At 26.4% G+C, this 5,736-nt stretch overlaps 1 long non-coding RNA gene across 1 annotated transcript; it reads right to left on the bottom strand.

Annotated features, from left to right (window-relative positions):
- Positions 1 to 202: 202 nt before the first annotated feature.
- Positions 203 to 4,487, bottom strand: LOC129988696 (uncharacterized). The gene is made up of 3 exons (XR_008785670.1): positions 4,128 to 4,487; positions 2,692 to 2,900; positions 203 to 382 (listed from the first exon to the last, which is right to left on the bottom strand). It is a non-coding gene; the product is annotated as an uncharacterized LOC129988696 (long non-coding RNA).
- Between the last annotated feature and the right edge of the window lie 1,249 nt (positions 4,488 to 5,736).

Below are 5,736 nucleotides of genomic sequence, written 5' to 3'. Positions count from 1 at the left end.
TCGATAAAAATCCTATTTGATATTTGTGCAAAAGAAGGACTTGACTATTTCAATAACATGTTTATTCCCAATATATTGGTTATCAGTATTGATTCAATGAATAAATGAAAGAATTGAGCAAGGAATATTTAGTGGTAAAATATTTCTCAATAGTAGAACTGATCAAAATCATTAACACAAAAAAATTCAACAAGAATGCGTTTAAAATATTTATTTTCAAATGATTAACAAAATATAAAATACAGTTTCTTCAAATTAAGATAAAGCAAATTTTTACTTAAAAATATACTTAAATTCTAATGCAGATCAAAGATGTTTCTTATTATTGGCAAGAAAGACTTTCATTTAGATACATTTTCCTGAGATGTCATCGCATTATGACCTGCAATGAATAAGAATAATTAATAAAAATATTATAAAAGATGTATTCCTTTACTAGTTTATATTATTAAATATAAATTAATATGATGGTATATATACATAAGCAATATACATTTATAAATATTCATTATTATATACTCCTTTATAAAAGACTTGTGGTGAAAGCTAATAAGCCAGTTAACAACTACGCTGCACGAACAATTGTTTTTGTATCATGGTCATGTTACTGAACCTGGGACCTTGTGGTTTCGCAGTCCAGTAACATGACCATGATACAAAAGCAATTGCTCGTGCAGAGTAGCTGTTAACTGGCTTATTAGCTTTCACCACAGACTAAAATATATTTTTTAATACCAAGAATCACATCAATAGCAATAGAATAAAAGTTAATAACAATAAAAAAATATTTCTGGATTATCGATATGATTTTCAGGAAGAGAAACCAGTTCCCGATTATTCATTTAAAATAATAAACGAAAATTTTTCCTTCTCTATATCAAAAATTACACACAACACAAAATTATACAAACATAAACAATTCAATAGATTTCTTTCAAGAAATAATTGCATCTTATTACTTCTTCAGTGTCAGGTAAAAACAATACGAATTTTATGAAGCGATTTCTCTTTTTTGAAATGAAATCCTTTGAATAAAAATTTTTATTAATCATCGATTAAAAAAAAAAATAAGCAGCGAATTTCAGAATTGAAATATTCTTTAATTTATTTTGCTTTCGGTTTATCAGACGATTCTTTAAATAAAACAATCTAATCACTGCAAAAACACGTTCGACACATGTTAATGAAAAGTAGAGGAAAATGTAGACTGGTTTAAACAAAATTATAATCTCTGAAGATCTTTATTGCTTGCTCAGTAATTGTTCATCTTTTAATTAATGCAGATTTTATAGCTTTATTCAGTTGAAATGGATTAATTATGTTCTATGATACTGTTCACTTCTACGAATACTAAGAATTTTGAACAACTGTTATCAACTGGATGTGTGTAATGTCCAAGGTTTCGTTTTTCCTACTCTATTTTAAAAATATAGCTTTTCGGGTGAATCTACTACTTTCTGCTTTGAATACAACAAGATATTCTATTGACTGACTTATACTTTTTTTATAAAATAATAGCGTTCATTTCTGAATTCAATTCTCTTTTTTAATAAAAGTATTTATAAAATATAACCATAACCGGTTCATTCAAGACTTTCTGAACTTTAACAGGCGTTTGTTGAAGCGAATTGTTAAGTTACAGGTGGCTTCAAAATTTATTAAATTGTTAATTTACAGGTGGCTTCAAAATTTAGTATAAAATTTTTAGGGGAAGTAAGAAATATAAAAATAAGCCAAAATTACACAGGAAAATAAAATTAGGAGATCCAATCATAACACCAATACTTAATTTGGATGTTAACGCTGGATGTTTAAATTTTCAATGAAGTTTGTAGAACACGTAATAAATCTTGAATGCTGAGAAAATGTGAATATATCTGCAACATTACAAGAAACTCTAAAGCTGATAAAAATGTCCGCGACATGCCATTTCTGAAGTATCTTAACAGTCGCCATCACTCTGAAGAGTGCATAACTTGAATGTAAAAACTATGAGCAGTTGTCGTAAAAATGAACTATTACGCATGTAAACAGCTTAATCCTTTAAAGGGCCATTTTTTCTAGTCATATTATGTTAAAATATTTTTAGGCTTGAAATTAGAATAAGAAAAGGGATTCATTTAGCTTATTAGATAAATTTAATTTGATTAATTAATTAATTCGGTAAATTGATAATTAAATAACAAATCAAGACACATCATTTTGTCTGAGATAAAGAACTGAAGCATCTAAGTTTCTGACTTACTAAAAAAATTTGTCAGAACTTATACCAACCTACATAATTTAATACAAAGATTGATAAATTTGGTGGGAAGCATACTTCCCACGGCCCTAGAAAGAGTTAAAATGTCGTCAAATAAGACTATGGAAGCTCGGTTGGCTTATTTTTTTATCTACACGTATGCTCTCTTCCACCGAAACTCGTAGTGAACTGCTTTATATAAATTTCGGAAAAAATAAAATTTCATAAACGTAAACTTGAAGATATATATACTGTGGATGTAAGGGTCGATAAAAAGTGTTAAAAACGACGAGAAACGTTAAATACGGCAATAAAGGGGGGAAAGAGTAATATTGCCCATTGTTTCTATAAAATGAAATGTTATCTCCCTATTATATTTTGAGAAAGATGTATTTTTCATGATTCCGTAGAAATTTCTCATGATAATAATAATAGTATGTATAACAAACCTTTTGACAGTTCATTTCTTGAGATAGATATTGTCATATCCGCCATACAATCCATATCCATAGCTTCCGAGGCCTCCATAGCCATAATATCCCCCGACCAGGCCACCGTAAGTATATGGATATCCCGCACCATAAGTATATCCGTAAGGATAACCATAACCGTAACCAAAAGAGAAAGCCATAAGGCTAGCTAAGAGAAGAAGTGTGAACTGAAAGGAAAAAAGGTTTTAATTTTTTTAATAATTTTATAACTCTACAAACGAGCATAAATATATAATTCATATAAATTTGAAATGTAAATTTGAAATGTAAATCTGTTGCTTGTTTTTCAGAATTCATCAGACATTCAAATCATATTAACTATTAATAAATAGCTATTAATCAGTATCTAATTAACAAGATGTCATAGAAAAATCTTACATTTAAATAAATTTAATAAAATCGTTTTAAAGACAAATCCTTATTAAAATCTGAATAAATATATTTTTTTATTAAAAATTTTTCAATTTTTTAATATTTAATTTATAATTTATTATCATAAATATGATGAAATACGAAAAAAGTCTCTCTCAAATTCATTACAAGAGGGCGCCACACCTGTTGCATGAAAATTTAATTAAATTAATCAATTAAACAATAATAAAGTTTTGAAGCTTTTAAAATAATATATTATCATTAGCTATGAAAATTTTGGTATAATTGAAAGCTTTTTAGTAAAAAGTGACAAAAGATTCGATTTAAAAGTATTGTAAATATACTTACAATTTTATGTATAGTTTGAAAAAGTAAAATAAAATAATACTGGAGTAATAAGGGAATTTCGTATCAAATTATACACATTTTTAACGATTGAATTAGATGCCCTTTATTCTTTTGCAAAATTTTGAAGGAAAATTAGGGGGGGGAAAATGAAATCTATAGTGTGTGGTAAATCTGAGAAAATTTATAGAAAAACTAATTCTTCTTCAACTTTGCGCCAAAGCTTCATAAAAGCATTTACACCGAATTGTAGATTCTTTTATTGCTTTTACTCAAAACGTAATGTTCTGAAACTTTGCCATGCAAAATTTCAAAGAGTTTTCATAGAAGAGTTTCAAGCATTTTACAGAAAATTCTTCGCTTTCATTTTAAGTTATCAAATTAATAGAAAATTTCACGAAATCATTTGAAATAAATGATCCTAAAATTGTTTCCTAACGAAAAAGGTTTCTAAATTTTGTATAGAAAAATTTTTCAAAAAAACAAAAATAATTAAATATATTAAATCAAATTATAACCTTATTTTAAAAAATACTTTTGAAGTTTCCTAGAAACGCCAAACGAAAAAAACAGTAGGAAAAGAATAAAATTGATTTTTTATTATTATTATTAAAGGAAGAAATTTTTGCAAGAGTTTTTGATAGGTTCTATCAGAAATAAAAGAAAAAAAATCTTACCATGTACTGCATGATGAAGAATCTTCACAATCGAAAACGGAAGACAGATATTATTTGCTGATGAGAGGGGCTTTATATAGGGACGATTTCGAAGAGGTTCATGATATTTATTTTAATGCCCAAGGCTAATATCTTGCACAATTCCTCAAATTTAAATTTTCGAAACATAACGGATGGTTGACTGACACGAATCCACAATAAAAACTCCTTTCTTCTACTTGATTTGTAATACACGTTTTTCAATTACAGATCTCAATCTTTCAGCTTATCTGGAAAGGCCACATTTGAAACTTACGTGACAAATACTTTTCCTTCGCGTTTGTTCTATGTAGATTCGATGAGGTTATCTGAGGTTAAGCAATATACTTGTCTCGTTTACATTTTTTCAAAGCTTCCCACATTTTGGAAAGCGAGTCACTAACTACTTATCTGTAAAGGTAAAGTGATGAATTAGAATTTTTATGCTTCAAGGTCGTTTTTATTGTTGCAAATTCGCTATTAATCATCCATTTAATTTTGAGAATAATTTTTTAACCTTAGCATTTGTGACTTATTAAAAAGGATTCCCCCCAAATACATATAGCAATGTAGTTATCTCTTTCTGAACATTAAGTTCTGATATCTTGACAATTAGAATTAGAATAAATATTAGTTTCATATATCTAATATTTTATGATTAATATTGATTGCATATTCTTTAAAAACCTATAGATAAAGCTTTATATATAACTCTAAACTTAATTATTACTTTTTTTTTTTTTTACAAAATTAGAAAAAAGGGGAGTTTATACTCGGAAATATCTACCATCTGCTTTAAAGAATGTTTTGTTGGAATTGTATTTAATAATTGAAGTAACAAATCTTCCAAAAAACCAGATATGCATCATTTTTAAAAAATAAATTGTAATATGAATTTAGAAATTACATAAATACATATTTTTAACTTGTTAGCATTTTTATTGATTATGGTATAAAATTACAAAATTACTGCAGAATTCATTTAAAATTATTGGTTTTTCATTGCTTCAACAATTTAAATTTTCATTCATTTAAATAATGTAGTTTATAACATAGAAAATCGCCACTGAAGTTGAAGTCAAAAGATAAATTTTTGGAAAAGGAATATCCAATCCTTTTTTAATACTTTTAAAAAGAATTCCAACTGTCAATTCAACGGCAAATGAGATTTTTTCACGATTTTTAATTAAAAATTAATTAAAAAATTATTTATTAATTGAAAAATATTAGTTTTTTTATTGCCACAACAATTTGTTTCATAATATTTAAATAATGTCATTTACAACAAAGAAAATCTCCATTAAAGTGGAATTCGTCAAAAGATGAATTTTGGTAAAGGAATATCCAATCCTTTTTTAATACTTTTAAAAAGAATTCCAATGCCGATTCAACGCCAAACGATATTTTTCTCCGTTTTTTAAAAGTAGAAATTAATTATTAAAAATTATTTCTTAATAAAAAAAGATATTAGTTTTTCGTTGCTTCAGCGATCTAAACTTCATAACAAATAAATAATGTCTTTTACAACAAAGAAAATATCCATTAAAATTGAATTCATCAAAAAATGAATTTTTGGAAAAGAAATATCCAA

The sequence above is a fragment of the Argiope bruennichi genome, chromosome 10 (genome assembly GCF_947563725.1).
Source record: "Argiope bruennichi chromosome 10, qqArgBrue1.1, whole genome shotgun sequence".
Taxonomy (NCBI): domain Eukaryota; kingdom Metazoa; phylum Arthropoda; class Arachnida; order Araneae; family Araneidae; genus Argiope; species Argiope bruennichi.
The sequence above is the reverse complement of the archived record's forward strand: the minus strand, read 5'-3'. Positions and strand labels throughout refer to the sequence as shown.